We start from the raw sequence: 19,093 nt of genomic DNA on the forward strand, positions 1-19,093 counted from the left end.
TTCTCTTCCTCAAACATGCCAAGCTCATTTCCTCCTCAGGGCCTTTGTACCAGCTGTGCCCTCCACCCAGAACACTCCCCTGGCCCCCAGCTCTTTGAATGACTGGCTCCTTTTCATCATTCAGATCTCAGCCCAGAGTCCCCCCATTGGAAAGAGCCCCTCGATCACTCATTCCCATCCCCAGTTTTATGTTCTTCATATCAGACATAACAACTTAAAAGTTAACTCATTCATTCACTCATTCAGTTGTTTTCTGGGTGTCTTTCCCACTAGAGTAGACGGTACATGGGAACAGGGACTGTGTCTCTCTTACTCCCAGCTGTATCCCGGCACATGACGTGGAATAAGTGCTCAGTACATATTCATTGAAGAGGGCAGTGGTAGTTCAGTGGTAGAATTCTCACCTTCTGTGCGGGAGACCCAGATTCGATTCCTGGCCAATGCATCGCATACACGGCCACCACCCATTTGTCAGTGGAGGCTTGAGTGTTGCAATGATGCCGAACAGGTTTCAGAAGAGCTTCCAGACTAAGATGGACTAGGAAGAAAGGCCTGGTGATCTGCTTCTGAAAATCAGGAATCCGTGGAAATCCTGTGCATCGCAACGGTCCAATCCACAATCAATCATGGGGATGGCACAGGAACAGGCAGTGTTTTGTTCTGTTGTGCCTGGGGTGGCCATTGTGCCTGGGGTCGACTCTACAGCAGCAAACAGCAACAAAAACACATACATAGCTGAGTGAATGAATGGAAATAACAAAAGCTGAGATGCCTAAGCCGCAGGCCCTGTCTCTGGCTGGCTGCGGGCTTTCTTCCCATGTCCCTCCCTTCCCAGGCAGCTCCGCCAAGCCCTGCTGCCTCTCAGAAGGGTCTCTGGCTGTCTTGCTTCCTAATCAGTCACCTCATCTCCCCTCCACACTGGTGTCACCCTTGTTAGAAGAGCTACGAGTCCCCACAGCCGTGTTTACCGTCGATTTGAAATTATCTCTCACTCAGCCAGCTCCCTTCGTCTGCCCATCAATCTTATCACCTGTGGAGGCAGCAGGCCTGCGGGACCCCTGGGTCTGCTCCCCTTTGTCTCCCGCAGGCGTCAATTTTCCTTGCTCCTGGCTCGGGAGCCCCTCCTGTATTGAGCTGCCTGGCCCCTTCCGCTGGCCTTGATGGATGTTTCTGGATGGATGGGCTTCCGTCCTCCCCTGCATCCCTCCAGCCATGCCCCCATCGCCCACACCTGCCTCAGTTGGACCCAACCTGGGGGCAGGTTCCCCAGAGCCTCCCCTTGGAGCTTGAGATGAAAGTCTACCTGGCTTCAGGCTCAGAGGGCCTCAAAGCGGGGGTGTCTCTCCCACCCCCTGGCTCCTGGGAGCTGAAGCACCAGGTTTCCTGTCTGCAGGAAAATTCCTTGCCCTAAAAATGGGGGACACTCATTTACCGAGTACCTACTGCATCCCAGGCACGCTCATCTTCTCTGCAGCCTGGTGAAGCAAGGCCTATTCTAACTACCCTCCTTTTATAGCTGGGAAAACTCAAGCTCAGAGAGGTGAACTCACTTGCCTAAGGTAACCCAGCAAGCAGGTGGCAGAGTAGGTGGCAGATAAAGGTATATCTGACTTCAAATCCATGTGCCCCCACCATCTCAACAAGGAAGTCCGTTGTGTTAAAACCTCAATCCTTCTTGCTGCATTACTAGGCCCATTTACCTCAGTTCTCAGCAAGAAGAAGGTATTTTTTTTAATCATCTGGACTGGTGGTTCCCAACCAAGGGTGATTTTTCCCACTTCTCACCCCACCCCACCCCCTACTCCCCGCCCAGAGACATTATTAGATGTCACAACTGGGGAGATTGTGCTAGTGGCATCCAGTGGGTAGAGGCCAGGGATGCTGTCAAACATCTCACAATGCACAGGACAGCCCCCAACAACAAACAATTACCCAACCCAAATGTCAATAGTGCCGAGCTTGAGAAACCCAGCTCTAGACCAGCACAACCCAATGAATTTTTGCAGTGATGGAAATGTTCTATATCTGTGTTGTCCAACACGGTAGCCACTGGCCACATGTGGCTCTGGACTATTAGAAACGTGGCCAGTGTGACTAAGGGGCTGAACTTTTCACTGTATTTCATTTAAATTAATTTAAAGTCAAAGAGCCACATGTGGCTAGTGGCTACCATATCAGGCAGGATAACTTTAGACCATTTTCAGCTAGGTTGATTCTTTACATTCTCAGAGTTGGTTTGCAAAAACTGAACTGAGGGATGAAGCAAAAGAGGAAAAAGAATACGAGCTCCATGAGAGCACTGATAAAGTCTGCTTCGGACTTTTCCCACCTGAGAGACAAAGACAGAGACAGAGAAAAGGATTAGGAAGAAAGGCCTGCCAAACACAATGACATTGACTGACAATAAATGCTAGCCACGGAGTCCCTGGGTGGCTCAAAAGGTTAAGCATTTGACTAATAGTCAAAAGGTTGATGATTTGAACCCACCCAGAGACGCCTTGGAAGATAGGCCTGGTGACCTGCTTCTGAAAGGTCACAGCCTTGAAAAGTCTATGGAGCACAGTTCTACTCTGCACACATGGGGTTGCCATGAGCTGGAATCGACTCAACGGCAACCAACAGCAAACAATATTTTATTTAAGCTCCTGTATGGCATCTACCCTGTAGCAGGCACTTTTTGAGGTCCTTTACTCATTCTAGGAGGCCTGGTGGTGCAGTGGTTAAAGTGCTCAGCTGCTAACCAAAAGGTCAGCAGTTTGAACCTACCAGCTGCTCCATGGGAGAAAGATGTGGCAGTCTGCTTCTGTAAAGATTTACAGCCTTGGAAATCCTATGCCACAGTTCCACTCTGTCCTATAGGGTCACTATGAGTCAGAATCGACTCGACAGCAGTGGGTTTGGTTTTGGTTTACTCATTCTAAGAATACTAACTCATTGAATCCCAAAACAGCCCTATGAGGTAGTATATTCATCAGAATCCAACCAGGAAAACGGACACTGCTTTAAGTATTAAAAGAGAAGGGAGTTAAGGCAAGGAATTGATTGCACAGGTTACAAGGAATTGGTGACAAGACAGCTCTTCCGCCCCTATGCTAGAGGGACAGAGGGAGGAGGTGATGTTTACAAAGCCCAGCAGCTACAGGACCCACAGATGGGTCCTCCAGGGGGAGACACAGCTGTTACCAGCGAAGCCACTAAGGCAGACAGAGATGGGAAGAAATACCCTGGCTTCTCCCTTCCTCCCGCCCTCCAGTCCCTGACGTGGCCTCCTATTGGCTGAACCCAGCTGACACAGGAGAGCCTAGGAAATGGCTGGTGTTAGCCCCTGTGGACACAGAGCAGAGCAGGGGGAGATGGGGTGTGGATCTGGGGGCCACAGGCTTAAGACTGGCACAAGTAGGGACTATTATTAGCCCCATCATGCAAAACTGGACGTGGAGACACAGAAAAATCCAGGAACGTGCTTGCGGTCACACAGGCTCCTCTGAATCCAACTGCATTCTGTGGTCAGAACAACTAGGCTAGAGTGCCTCGCATACAGTGGTTGAAGTGTGGTTTTTATAGATGTGAGGGGTTCACCACCACAGGGACTGCAGCAAGACTTTTGAAGTGAGCCGTGGCTGGCCAAGAGGGTGGGTGCCCTGCTGGAGAGTGAAAGCAGGCGCCAGGCCCCAAAGGCAGGCAGAAGCATTGGGATTTGACCTGGGTGAGGACAGGGTCTGAGTCCCCGGGGAAAGAAAGGAGACAAGCACCTTCTCCAGAACCGCACTAGCAGCGATTTCCCGAGGTGAGGGGGACAGGAATCGCTGGCACGGACGTTGCCCATTTGGAATCGCCAAGCAAGCATTTTTCCATCTCTTAATGGGGGACCCAGCCAATCCGTGAGACACCCTATTTCTCTTTGTCTTTCCCCTGCCAAGTCAGCAGGCTGACTGATCTCCCCCGGGTGATTAATTTTCCCCTTGACACCCTGGGGAATGAGACATTTGTCCCAAGGGTAGAGAGACAAAGAAGCGGGGCTGAGCTCAGGTGGCAACGGGGCCACCTCTCTGGACACCCTGCTGCTCTGTGTATCTAGGGGGCTCTGGGAGAGTTTCCCCAGCCTAGGGTTTAGCAAAAAGGAACAGTAAAGGCAGAATGAAGACCCAGGAGGGTGAATCAATGGATGCCTACATTCCACTGGCCGACGGAGGGGAATTCTTGGTGGAAAAGGCTCAGCCTAGGTTTTAAACAGCTTAATGGGCTATTTTACTTCTTGAATTCCTAAGATTCTGGATCAAACCATTAGAGGAAGAATCCAATTGAAGTCACAGGGCAGGGAGGCAAAGGAAGTATGTACAATATATACATTGTCTCTGGGTCTTGCTTTCTTATCTTCTGGGAGTATAGCCTAGTGGTTGTATGCACAGTCCCTGGAGCCAAACTCCCAGGGTACAAGTCTTGCCTTGGCCATTTGCCAGCTGTGAGACTTGGAGAAAGTTACTTAACCTCTCTGATCCTCAGTTTCTTCATGTGGGAAATGGGGCTAACTGATAATAGTACCTACCTTATAGGGTTGTTGGGAGGTCTTAAGTTTTAGGCATCTAAGCCCTTAGAGGAGTTTCTGGGTGTGCAAACAGTTAACACATTCGGCTGCTAACAGAAAGGTTGGAGGTTCAAGGTCACCCAGAGGCACCTTGGAAAAAAGGCCTGGCGATCTCGTAAGATTACAGCCAAGAAATGGTTGTAAGCACATGGGGTCATCATGCGTTGGAATCAACTCAAAGGCTACAGGGTTTTTGTGTGTTTTTTTTTTTAATTCTTTACGGAAGTAGATCTCCAGGCCATTCTTCTGCAACACATCTGGGTGGACTTGAACCTTTAACTTTTTGGTTAGTAGTCAAGGGCAAACCATTTATACCACCCAGCGATCTTTAAACAAGAGAAGGGGGTGCTATTTGGGCCGCTGACTCGTGAAGACTCCAGTAGAATAATAGGGGAGGAAGCAAGAGTTAGTAGCTTGTCAATGCCCTGGCTTTGCATGAGGGAAGGCAGCAGGGTAAAAGGAAAGGGGAACTTGCACTAATTTATATGTTCTCCTTCCCACCTCTTACCCGCCCCCATCCAGGTAACTTGGAGGAGGATCATGCTGTTAACCACCAGATGGCCTCAGGAATCCCGTGTGAGTTCAGTAATGTTCAATAGTGGCTTTGGGACTCTTGTATGAAACTCATTAACAAATATTTATTGAGCACCTACTATGTGCCCTGTTGGACTCATCTTTGAACTCTCTCTGCACCTAGCACACAGGCTGGCATACAGATCGTTGAATGTTTGTTGAAGGAATAAATGAATGAATGGGTGACTGAAATACATTGATTGGATGGATAGATGGATGGATAAGTGGATAATTTAAATAATTGAATGAATGGAATGACTAACTCAGTGGCTATGTCAGGGTTTTTGTTGTAAGCAACAGAAACTGATTCTGACTAGCTTAATCAGAAAGCAAATCATTGGACAGCTATTGAGTAGCTCTCAGAAATCACCAGGAAGTTTGGAGAACCAGACAGAGGATATGGGCTGAAACAAGGGAGGCCAGCACTAGGAAACACGGCCAGGGATCGTCTGGAGAGGAGGCCAACAGTGGCCTGCCCCTCCTCCAGACACTGTTACAATGATGTCTCCACTGGACACCGCTCCCATGAAAATGAACTCTAGCCCATTCTGCTTCAGATTCAGACCCTCTCTCAAGATTCAAACTCCCAGGCAAGCGCATTCGATTGGCTGAACCTAGGTCACGTGACTGAGTCCTGACTGCCAGGTATGAAGAGAAGGGTATCCGGCCCTTCTGGCTTCCACACAGAAGGCTTAATCTTGTATCCCACCAAGAGTCACTTGATGGAAACTCCTCCAAAGTAAAGAAATGAATGGATTAGTGTGTTAATTGGATGGATGGATGGATGATTAATAACAGAATGAATGAAAGAGTAGATGGATGGATAGAAGGATACATACATGAATAGAGGGGAAAAAAGAAAAGAGGGAGGGAGGGAGGGAGGAAGGAAGTATGCTGAACAGTAAGGGAGCTACTCATTAGTTACCAGCTACAAGTTGATTCTGACTCATGGCGACCCCATGTGTGTCAGAGTAAAACTGTGCCCCCATAGGGTTTTCAATGACTGATTTTTCAGAAGTAGATCTCCAGGCCTTTCTTTTGAGGAGCCTCTGGGTAGACTCAAACCTCTAACCTTTTGGTTAGCAGCCTAGCATGTTAACTGCACCACTCAGGATTCTCCTTGTTGCGTAAGTGACTCAAATCTATTTGTATACGAAGTAACCTTTATAGAATGTGTTCATAACAACTGAGTAAGGCAGGAATTGGTCCCCTGTTTTACGGATGAGGTGCTCAGATATAGGGGCTGCCCCAAGTTCACTGGGGATGGCGTCTGTAAATGTCAGGTCTTTCCCAGCCTGGGGGAGATGGGAACAGGACAGAAACAAGGGCTCGGTTCTGCACAAGCCTTACTAATCCAAAGCAAACAAATAAAGCAAGGAAGAGAGGACAGAGAAGCAGGCGCTCCCACACACCAATGCCCCCGGCCAGCTCAGGGGGTTCTAACTGCCTTAGGAGCCACCTGGTCTCCATTTTAGCAGAAAACTGTCCCCTTTGCTTGGCACAGTGGCAGCAGCAGGGGCGGCAAAGAGACGTCAGGTGCTTCTTAGCTGGGAGCAGAGGGGAGACTGGGACTTGTGCCCTGGGCCCGCCTGGGCTTCCACCATGGGGTGGACCAAGCAGGCCACACGCGGGGCTCCTTTCCTGCTGGATGGAGAGGGGTTTGCGTGGCACGTTACTGGGGTTTTTGTTTTCTTCTTCCTGCTGCTGGCAAGGAAGGTTGGCAGAGCTGGCTGCAAGCCCTGTCCCTGGAATTTGCCGTCTCAATTAGGTACCAAGATGAGCAAGACACCTGACAGGAAGAGAAGGGAGAGAGGCAGGGAAGGAAGCAAGGATGGGAGACTGCCGTGCTGTGCCTCTGGAAAGCGGGATCCCGAGAAAGAAGGAAGCAGAAAGGGCCTTTAGAGTCCTCCAGACTTTCTGATCCTATAGTAAGAACAGAGAGGGGAAGGGGTTGTCCAAAGAAGCACAGCAGTGGGACCAGCCAAGCTCTCTGTCTCTCTGACAACTACTACTAACAAGAGTTACCCTTCAGTGAATAGGGTGGTGCAAACGGTTCACAAGCTTGGCCACTGGCTGAAAGGTTGGCAGTTCAAGCCCACCCAAAGGCACCTTGGAAGAAAGTCCTGGCAAGCTATTTCTGAAAAATCAGCCATTGAAAACCCTACGGAGCACAGTTCTACTCTGACGCACGTGGGGTTGCCATGAGTCGGAATCAACTCGACAACAACTGGTTTTTTTGGTTTTGTTTTGTTTCAGTGTATACCTACTATGTGCCAAGCAGGGAACCAAATGTTTTTTATGCATTCTCTACATCTTCCTAACAATGCTTGCAAAATAAGTATTCATTCATTTCCAAAAATATTTATTGAGCACAGACAGTCCCAGGCACAATTCTAGGTCCTGAGGATTGGGTGGTGATCTTTCTAGACAGACACAGTCCCTGCCCTCGGGGAGTTTATACTCTAGTGGGGGAAGACAAGCCATAAACAAGTAAACAAATAGCTAAATACTGTAAGTATTCTAGAAGGGTGGTCAAGGAAGGTTTCTCCAAGGAGGCAGGCAACATTTGAGCAAAGACCTGAGTGAAATGAAGGTATGAGTTACGTAGACGTGGGGAGAGCGTTCCAGGTCAAAGGAAGAGCAAGTGCAAAGGCCCTGAGGTGGGTTTGAGTGATAGCAGAAGACCCACAGGTTTGGCATATGGTTGACACAAGGGCAGGGAGGGAACAGGGGCCAACAAAGTTGGGTCTAGGAAGTTGTGGGGAGAGGTAGGATTTGGAGGGCTCTGAGCTAGCAGTGACGTGATCTGATTGATAGTTTTCAAAGATCCCTCTGGCAGTGTATGGGGTAGGGGGGTGGTGGCTGAGAGTGGGAGCCAGAAGCCCAGGGAGGAGGCTGATGTATTAGCACAGGTGACAGCAGCTAGGGCCAGGATGGTGGCAGTGAGGATGGATAGCAATATTTGATTCAGGATACAATTTGGAGATAGAACCAACAAGAACAAAGACACTTCATTCAGAAACAAGCAAACTGAGGCTCCAAGGGTAAATGTGACTTGCCCAAGTTCTCCCAGGGAGTTGATGGAACTAGGACCAATACCAGGATTCTCAGACAAAACCCTTCTCCTCGCACCCCAAGTCACCCCCTAAAACAGGTGTCAGAAAGTTTATTCTGTAAAGGGGCAGAGAGTACACATTTGTAGGCTCTGGAGGCCATACAGTCTCTGTTGCAATTACTCAACTCTGCCCCTGTAGTTTGAAAGCGGCCACAGGCAATCTGTAGACAAATGGTGTGGCTGTGTGCCAATAAAACTTTACTTACAAAAACAAGAGGCTGGCCCAGGGGCCACAGTTTGCTGACTCCTGATCTAAAATGACCCAGGAAGAGTTTGAAAAATGAACAAAAATAGCCTTATTGACTGATTTAGGTTAATGAAACAGAATTTCTCTACTCCAAGGAAATAAAAATACCTACTGCAAAAAAACTGTGGATGATGATGATGAAGATGATGATAGCTGCCATCGAGTCAACTCCGACTCACAGTGACCTTCCGTTCAATAGAACAAAACGCGGCCCGGTCCTGCATCATCTTCACAATTGCTGGCACGTTCAAGTCCATCGCTGCAGCCATTGTGCCAATCCATCTCTCCTAGGGTCTCCCTTGCCCTCAGTGGCCCTCTGCTTCATCAAACATGGTGTCCTTCTCCAATGATTGGTCCCTTCTGATGATGTGTTCAAAACAAGGGAGTTGGACAATGTTCCATTGTGATCCATAAGGTTTTCATTGTCTAATTTGTGGAAGACAATCTCCAGGCCTTTCTTCTTAGTCTGTCTCAGTCTGGAAGCTCTGCTGAAACTTGTCCACCATGCGTCACCCTGCTGGTATTTGAAATACCAGTAGCATAGCTTCCAGCATCACAGCAACACGCAAGCCATCACAGAACAACAAACTGACAGATGAGTGGTGGCATAGAAGCAGTAACTCTGCCATTTGACTTAAGGTAGAAACTTCCAGCTCCACTAAAGAGCCCTGACTTAAGCCCAGTGGGAGACGGCTGAGCATGAGTTCTCGCCTGGAGGTGTCTGGCTGATGACCGGTTCTGAGGAGGGTGGGAATCTGCACCATCCCAGCACTGTGAGCATCACAGATGTGGGGGCTGGCAGAGCCTCCAGGTCATTGGCATTTTCCGGGAGTCCCAGGAGAAGCAGCAGAACACAGATGCTATTGCAGAGCACAAAATGGGTTTGGGGAAACGGAGACGCAGTCAGGGGAGAGAAAGCACCCCTTGGGTCCCTGTCATCAGGACTAAGAAGGGCTGGCAACACTTACAAAGCAGGAGTTACTGTTTTGTTTTGGTGTGACTTTATACGTGTGTTTGTTTGGGGGATGAATGTTTTCTTGGGATTTGTTCTTTGGTTCAACAAAGGGATTTCAGCAACACCTGGGTCTTTGAGCTGCTTCCGTCACTTGGTGTGAGACTTTAATTGCAACATCAGGGCTATCTGAGCCTCAGTTTCCCTCTTGATGAGTCAGGAAATAATAGAGGTAAACGTGGCAGTGATTGGGTTAGCCCAGTGGCTCTTAACCCTGACGGTGCATCAGAATCATCTGGGGAACTTCTAAAACACCCAAGGTCCAGGGATTCTCCCAAGATATTCTGATTTAATCTGTTCAGGGCAGGCCTTGGTCATCAGTGTGTTTAAAAACTCCCCTAGCTGATTCGAGGGTGTAACCAGGATTGAGAACCACTGGACTAGATGTTCTACGTAGATATAAGAAGGTAGTTCTCAACTGGGTCAGTTTGGTCCCCAGAGGACATTGGGCAATGTCTGGAGACATTGTTAGTTATCACAACTCATGAGTGTTACTAGCTTCTAGCGGGTCGAGGCCAGGGATGCTGCTCAACATCCTACAATGCCCAGGACAGGCCCCCATCACAAAGAATTATCTGCCCCAAGTGTCCATCAGGAGGACCAATCACTGGAGAAGGACATCATGAGGAAGACCTTCAATGAGATGGACTGACACAGTGGCTGCAACAATGGGCTCAAACATGCCAACAATTGGGAGGATGGCACAGGACTAGGTAATGTTTTGTTCTGTTATACATAAGGTCACTATGAGTCAGAGCCAACTCAACGACAAGAACAACAAGTGTCCATAGTGCCGAGATTGGGAAACCTTGATATGAGGGATTGCTAAGTGATGTGATGGAAAGATCCAGACAGGAAATCTTGACGCCAAAGGTTCAGGAGGTCTCAGCTCAGGAGTAAGTTCCTCTCTGAAGCCTCTCTAGGCTCCTGCCAGGTGTGGAAGGTGCCCCTGCCCTGAGCTCCCACAGCACTTACGGATATCAGTCAGGTCCCATAAAGGACATCAGAAGCCACTTCAGGTATTTATAACACAGAGAATTGGTTACTCTGCTGATGAAAGAGCTGAGAGCCCAACATAAGACAGTGAGGCCACCCAGAGATTAGCAACAGCAGGAAGTCGTTTCCACTCTAATCTGGAGGGAGCAAGGAAGGAGATGGTATTACTGGAGCCCAGGCCCAGAGGCTCCTCAGCGGAAACTGAAAGCACAGCCAGGAGCTTTCCAAAAGGAGCCAGAGCCACAGAGGAGATGTAACTGCTACCAGAGGAGCTGCCCAAGGCAGAGAGGAGGTTGGGGAGAAATACCCTGGCTTCTCCCTTCCTCCCGCCCTCCAGCCCCCTGACACAGCTTCCTATTTGCTGAACTCAGCTAACCCAGGAGCCTAGAAACACAGCCTGCGGTGGTGGCCCCATTGTGGCAGAGACCAGGAACAAGCTTAGGACTAGCCCACCAAATCATAAGTCCTCCTCCCAGAACTATGCTGTGTTCTAATTGGCCACTTGTCTGTCCATCCCTCTTGATTGTCTTGTTGACAATTATGCCCCTAGTGCCCACTCAGGGGCTGGCACTAAGGAGGGGCCATCTATGTCTGATGAAGGGAGTGCTGGATTGGGTTGGACACACCACCCCACTCCTTTCTGCCTTCCTTCTAGAGTAGTTTCAGAGGAGAGGCCTTGGTCAAACCAGCCTCAGGACTCTCCAATAGTGTCTTCTGGATGAATCGATTAACAAGCAATGTCTTGAGCACCTATTATATACTCAACCCAAAGCTTCGAGTTTCAGAAGTTAAACAAAAGGGGGTGAACAAGACAGACAAGGTCTCAGTTTTCTCATCGTAAACTCTATCTGCCTTACAGAGTCGTTGTTGTTGTTAGGTGCCGTCGAGTCAGTTCTGACTCATAGGGACCCTACGTACAACAGAATGAAACACTGCCCGGTCCTGCGCCATCCTCATGATCGTGGTTATACTTGAGCCCGTTGTTGCAGCCACTGTGTCAATCCATCTCGTTGAGGGTCTTCCTCTTTTTTGCTGACCCTCTACTTTACCAAGCATAGTGTCCTTTTCCAGGCACTGATCCCTCCTGATAAAATGTTCAGACTATGTGAGACGAAGTCTCGCCATCCTCACTTCTAAGGAGCGTTCTGGCTGTACTTCTTCCAAGACAGATTTGTTCGTTTTTCTGGCAGTCCATGGTATATTCAACATTCTTCAGCAACACCATAACTCAAAGGCATCAGTTCTTCTTCGGTTTTCCTTATTCATTGTCCAGCTTTCACATGTATATGAGGCAATCGAAAACACCATGGCTTGGGTCAGGCACACCTTAGTCCTTAAGTGACATATTTGCTTTTTAATGCTTTAAAGAGGTCTTTTGCAGCAGATTTGCACAATGCAATGCATCATTTGATTTCTTGACTGCTGCTGCCATGGGCATGGATTGTGGATCCAGGTAAAATGAAATCCTTGACAACTTCAATCTTTCCTCTATTTATCATGATGTTGCTCATTGGTCCAGTTGTGAGGATTTTTGTTTTCTTTTTGTTGAGGTATAATCCATACTGAAGGCTGTAGTCTTTGATCTTCATCCATAAGCGCTTCAAGTCCTCTTCACTTTCAGCAAGCAAGGTTGTGTCATCTGCATAACGCAGGTTGTTAATGAGTCTTCCTCCAATCTTAATAGTTATTATTATTATTACGTAATACTATATATAACTATACATAATATTTCATAATAGCATACGTGTATTATATATAACACACTATGATTATTATATTATCATGGTTAAATGAATGAATATGAGTAAAGCTCTTGAAACATGCCTGGCATATATGAGTACTCAATAAACACTAGCTGTAATTTTTATTATTTGTAATAAAAAAAAAGCTCAGTGACATCTTCTGGACTCCTGGGGAGGACCCTTGGCTCTTGTGTCTCAGTGACCCTCAAGCTTGGGGGGGGCCACACCAGAGGGGGCAGGGACCAGATTCTGATTGCTGTCTGTGTAATTTTGGGTTAATCGACAAGACTATGAGTAAAAAAGGTGGCTGAGGAACACCTTCTGATCACAGCCTCTCTTTGGGGACTGGGCCTGGGCACATTCCACCCCCACCTCCTCCCCTGACCTCCTGGCCAGTGCTGGGTGTGGAGGGGGGCTCACCAGGAGCTGGTGAAGCAGACACCTGTCCTCAGGGAAAATGAGAACAGCAAGGACAAAGGAGAGAGCTTTTCATAAAGCTAAACGCATTCATTGTAAAGCTCCATCCCTTGCTCTGAGGTTATGTCCTTCCTGCTTTTCTTTTTTTTTTTGCACTAAAATATTCTTCTTATTATAATATTATGATAAATGGGAGACAGCAGGGGTTTTTTCCTTTTTTTTTTAATCATCTTCAACCTTGATGAGATGAAGTGTTGACAACCTTATAATGGTGTCCAATTTTAGGGGTGTGAGGGGGGTTTTTCTAGTCTGCAAAATCCAAGTGAATCAGTGATAGCATGATTCCATCTATTCCACTTAGTCTATATTGCAAATTTGATCACTATGAGCCATAGTGTTTTCATTGGCTGATATTCAGAAGTAGATCACCAGGCCTTTCTTCCTAGTCTGTCTTAGTCTGGAAGTTCTGCTGAAGCCTGTTCAGCATCACAGCAGCATACAAGCCTCCACTGACAGATGGGTGGTGGCTGCCCATGAGGTGAATTGGCTGGGAACAGTCAGAGTGACCTGATAAGCACATGAATCAGATCATGGCCTGCCCCTGCCTAAAGCTCTCTCCCGGATCCCCATCTCTCTTAAACTACAGCCCAATTTCAGATCCTGGTCTATAAGACCCTAAATGACCTTGTCTAGTTTTGTCTAGTTCTCCCGTTTTCCCCTGTGTCCCTTGGCTCTGACTACACTGGCCTCTTTGTGGTTCTTCAAATGCACCAGGCACTTTTCTACCCCAGGGCCTTTGCACTTGCTGTTCTCTCTGTTGAGAACGACTCCTCCCTCCTTAATTCAGGACTCAACTTAAACTTCTCAGAGAGGTCTTTGCTAACCCAACTATAGCAAACAGCCACTGCCCCGTCCTCCTGATCACGTCACTGTTTATTTCCTTCCAGCCCTTAGAGTTATCTGAAATTATCTAAAGCCTTTTGTTCACTGTTTACTCTCTATCTCTCACTAAAATGTCAGCTGCATGAAATGTACACTTAAAAATGATTCAAGCGGCATATTTTATGTTATCTATATTTTTTACCACAATCGAAAATACTTTTGATTATAATATTGAATACGCTTTTTCAAACTGCACATGTCCTACCTGCTCCTTCTCCAAGATTCATATCCGGGTCCTCTTTATTCATCCAGCAGAAGTGCATTGGACACCTAGTCCATGGAAGGTTCTTTACTTAACAGTGGCAGAGAGCCGTGGAGAGGGCATTTGGGGAGGGGGGTGGCTGGAGAAAAGAGCTGGAGGTATGAATGATGGTGGGGACAGGCTGGAGGGGTGGGGAGGCAGGGGAGATGACGGATGAGGCTACGCGGTGGGGAGGCCAGGACGGGACAATTAGGAAGGACTTCAAAGGCCTGGCTGTATTGGGGCATCTTGTCTCTTCTTACAAAAACATCCACACCCCAACCTCTGAATAGCCAAAGGGCAGGTTGATGAAGGACTCGAAGGCCCCTTACAGATTCTGTCCTGGGGCCTTGGTCCAACGCCACTCATTCTCTCAAAGTTTGCTCCTTCGTTAACCCAGCCTGGGGTCAGGAAGTTTCCTGGAGGAAGTGGCCTTTGGGCTCAGATCTGAAAAATGAGTCGGGTCTGGCTGGGCCAGAGCTTCGAAAGCCTTCACTGAGCTTCAAACCCACCCAGGGAGCTTTAAAAAATATATATGCCCAGGCCCCACCCCCCAGAGACTTTGAGTCAATTGGTCTGGAGTGGGGAACAAGGCGTGTGATTTTTAAAACTTTGCCCAGGTGATTCTAATGTGCAGGCAAAGCTGAGAAGCAGAGCCGGACGGAGAAGGAGAGCTGTTCAGGCAAGGAGCAGTAGGAGCAAAGGCCCAGGGGCCGCCTTGGAGGAATGGAAAGAACGGAAGTGTCAGGAGGGAGACCAGAAAGGCCAGCACCGGTCAGACAGCAGATCCTGTGGGCCAAGGAGGGGAGTCGGGTTTTATGCAGGAGAGGGTCTATGCACATCTGCAACGTCTCTGAGCCTCAGTTTTCCCATCTATCAAATGGGAGTAATGTTTTCTGCTTCCCAGAAGAAGCAAAGGAGATCTCCCTGGGGTGGGGGTGGTGGAGGGGGTGCTTGCAAATATTTCCAACATGCTTTCATTGGGTGCTTGCTCTATGCCTGGCACGGTGCTGGGTACTAGGGAACTAGCAAAAAAAAAGACACAGCGCTGCCCTGAAGGAACTCAGTCCTCGTTGAGAAGATGAAGACGCTGACAAATACCCTATCACAAGAAGCAACAGGAGAGGGTGCCAGGGCCAGGCTGGATGGTCCTCATCAAGCTATTTGCCTTCTTACCCTGCTGGTAAGGTGGGGTAAGGTGGGGCAGCAGGGACTTCTGGACAGCCATAGGCCATCAAACAGGGTGAGAGAGAGGGTGAGGGTGGAGTGTTGTTGGGGTGGACAGGGAGGCCGAAGGAGGATGGGGGTGGGGTCAGGGCAGGTGCTAGGGGTACCTGACACCTTGCCTTTGGGATCCTAGAGGAGGCAGCCCCAGAAGGAAGTCGGAGCACACAAAGGGCGCCAGGAGACAGTGGGAGGAGCCTAATGCAACCTTTTAAAAAACAATAAATAATAGTGCCTGGTGATAAATGCAGCCCCTCATCTGAATGGCGGCTGGAGGAGCGGCCCCTTCCTTCTAATCACTTAATGACCCCCAAGAGGGCAGAGGGGGCGCCCTCGGGGACCCCCCTCCCTCTTCCCCTCTCTGCACCACAGTCTATAAAGAGAAACTCGCTCCTTAAAAAGGGTCATTTACAAACCCTCCTTAATGGACGGCGGCAGCACTCCCGGGTGACACCCTTCTGGTCCCGGACAAGGGTCATGAAGAAGGAATTGGCTTTGGAAGCCCAAGCACATGAGCTCGCCAAGCCCCGAGAAGCCCCCTGCCCCCCTTGCCTCCCCAGCCAGGAGCCTGCGGCTGGCACGCTCTGCTGTATTTATTCTTCCCCCCATTGTCTGGTCTCCCCCGTCAGCCCTGCCCGCGCCCCTGCGCTCCTGGGGCCTCCCCCTCCCCAGCCACCCCTCTGGCCCGCCCTCCGCCTGCCTCCAGCCTCTCTCATAATAGCATCCTTTTCACGGAGACAAATTGTCCAGCCTCAGGATGCACCTGAGGACTTTCGCCCCTTAACAAATGGTCTTTTAATTTTCTACCAGAAGGGCAGAGGGATGGGGGTGCTGAATCAATCACACATCCATCTTCATCATTGCTGCCGAGGGACTCTTTTTGCTGGCTGGCTGCCCCTGGGGAAGATGGGGTGAAAACAAGGAAGGGGGGCGCCTTCGGACGGGCTGTGGGGGAGGGGCAGCGGCAGGGAAGCCAGGCGGAGAAGCAGTCACCCACCGCCTCTCCGAGGGGCCTGCGACACTCCTGCACACCTTCCCTTCTCCAGTTTGAAAAAAAGAAAGAAAATGTGTCCATGGGTACATCTGAGTCAAACCAGCACCACCCAGGCAAGGAGGTATCACTATTTTGGCAGATGGGTAAACTGAGGCCCACAGAGCCAATGGCCTTAGAGCAAGGAAGGGAGAGAACAAAGATGGAAAGCAGTTCATGCCTCTTTGCCACTTTTGGCAAAACCTTTGGAGTCAGATGGACCAGCTTTCCAATTCTGTCCCGTCCCCCACTTAGGAGCTGCCTTGTTAACCAAGCTAGCCATTCTGCCTAAGCCTCAAATTTCGCATCTGTAGAATGGGCCTAATAAGAGTGCTCACCACCTAAGGTGTTAGGGGACTGAGAGAGATGAACCACGTGAAATGCTTAGCACAGTCCCAGGCATGGTATGAACACTTGCTCCAAGATAGCTATGTATTTCCTGAAGGTTCCTGAGCCAGGCTTTAGGTTTCAAGCCTCCCAGACATGGTCTCCTTTTCCCCTGCCCCACCCTACCACCAAACAAAACGTGCCTCTACTTGGAAATTCAGTGCCCCTGGAGTCTGGGGATTTGGCCACTGGCTGTATTCCTGCTTCAGAGCCTTGGGATTGGCTGGTCCTTCTGCCTGCTTCCCTCAGATATGGACACAACTCCTCCCACCACCTCCTTCTGGTCTCTGCTCAGATGTCACCTTCGAAATGAGGCCTTCCTTGACCATCCTACATAACTGCAACACCCTCACACTTTATTTTTCTCTGGAGCATTTATCACTATCTAACACACTATATATACTTCTTATTTATCTAACGAGAATCCCTGGCTGGTGGAAAGACTTAAGCACTCAACTACTAGCCAAAAGGTTGGTTGTTCAAACCCACCCAGAGGCGCCTCAGAAGACAGACCTAGTGATCTGCTTCCAAGATGTCACAGCCTTGAAAACCCTGTGGAGCAGTTCTACACTGCACACATGGGGTCACCATGAGTTGGAATCGACTCAATGGCAACTAACAACAACAACATTAGCATTATCACTGTGCCAGGCACTGTTCTAAGCATGTTTCAGATGCTGATTCATTTCATCCTTGTAGTAATCTAGGAGGCAGGGACTATTGTTTCCCATTTAACAGATGAAGAAAGCGAGACACCCAGCTATGTCTGCTGACTTGGCCTACAAGCTTACAAGCTCATTGCTAACCAAGTAGCAATGAGCACACCTTGAGTCCAGATTGTGGCTTCTACATACCATTCCCCACTAAAAGGAACCAGGGATCCTTGGAAAAAATGACTGATGATAGGTCTGTAACAAGAAAAGTACAAGGTGAGCCTGGAACATCTTTCTGTGCAAGAAAATAAGAAGTATTCAAAGAACGATGGGGACATATCCAAGGACGTTGGAGTCTGCTTGGCCAAATCCCATTGGCCAAATCTAGGACAACTTGAGCAGCAAAATAAATATTGATAGTAAAGGATTATTGCTCATTGACTAAAAGATTCCATGAGTCCATGCTGATATAAATAAATAATTTTACTGTAGAAGGCCAACTAATAAATGTAGAAGGAAGCCTGGAGTTGGAAAGTCTTCTAACACCAGTGAGTCAAAGCCAGGAGTAACCAGATATTTACATACTCTGACAGTATCTTCCCAATGTGTACTTTTAATCACAGAGGGAAAAGCCAAAGTGTACACTGGAAAAACTTGGCAGACACTACCTTAAGCAAGTCATCAAAGTTAATATCACCAGTAATGAGACAAATAGACATCACGTACCTCCTGATACCAGGCACCGAGAAGAACACAATATTACCTATATAGGGTTCCTGCCAAAATACACCAGTCAAAAACCAATTGCCATCAAGTCAACCCCAACTCATGGTGACCCCTTGCATGTCAGAGTAGAACTGTGCACCACAGGGTTTTCAATGGCTGGTATCTCCAAAGTAGATCGCCAGGTCTTTCTTTCAAGGCATCTCTGAGTGGACTTGAACCTGCAACGTTTTGGTTAGTAGCAGAACATACTGACCATTTGTACCACCCAGGGACTCTGCCAAAATACCCTGAATCAAATCATAAGGAAACACCCAACACACTCAAGTTGAGGGACATCTTATAGAACAACAGGCCTAGATGCTTCTGAAAGGTCAATGTCATGAAACCCAAAGACTGAGAAGCTGATTCCAGATTAAAGGAGTCTAAAGAGACAAGACAACCGAATGCAATGTGGAGGTCCAAGATTTTTTTTTGCTATGAAGGTCATTATTGGGACAAATGTGGAGATCTGAACAAAGCCTGCAGATTAGATAATACTATTGTATCAGTGTTCATTTCCCGAGTTTGATCATTGTACTGTGGTCATTTAAGAGAATATCCTTGTTTTTAGAAAACAGACACTGAAGTACTTAGGAGTAAAGGGCCACCATGTCTGGAACTTACTCTCAAAAAAGATTCTGGAAAAAAATTAATTTATATATATGAAGAGGGATGTATTAAAAAAAAAGCAAATGCTAACATTTAAGGGTAGACAGAAACTTTTATACCATTTCTTCAAGTTTCCTGTAGGTCTGAAATAATGTCAATAATAAAACATTAAAGAATTGAAAGGGACCATTTGATTCCAAAATTCTTCTGGAAGAGTAAGTATGAGGAAATGGCCAGGAATATTTTTGAAAAACAATAATAGTGAAGGAAAGTTACCAGCCAGAAGTGGTTAAGAGCTCGGCTGCTAACCAAACGGTCGGCAGTTCAAATCCACCAGCTGCTCCTCGGAAACCCTATGGGGCAGTTCTACTCTGTCCTATAAGGTCGCTATGAGTTGGAATCGACTCAACGGCAGCGGGTTTGGTTTTTTTTGTTTTTAAATTGATTCTTGCATGGGTACATTTTCTAGTACACTCCAGGGATGTTGAGCAAAGAATTTACCTTTGCAAAGATGGCTGCCGATTCTCCCAAGCAACACCAAGGAAGACTGCTGGG

General features: G+C 48.1%; 1 non-coding gene across 1 annotated transcript; it reads left to right on the plus strand.

Moving 5' to 3' along the window:
• Window positions 1–374: 374 nt before the first annotated feature.
• TRNAR-UCU (transfer RNA arginine (anticodon UCU)) lies at window positions 375–445 on the plus strand. The gene has a single exon. It is a non-coding gene; the product is annotated as a tRNA-Arg (tRNA).
• Window positions 446–19,093: the final 18,648 nt, after the last annotated feature.

Source organism: Trichechus manatus, unplaced genomic scaffold (assembly GCF_000243295.1).
Source record: "Trichechus manatus latirostris isolate Lorelei unplaced genomic scaffold, TriManLat1.0 scaffold00061, whole genome shotgun sequence".
NCBI lineage: Eukaryota > Metazoa > Chordata > Mammalia > Sirenia > Trichechidae > Trichechus > Trichechus manatus.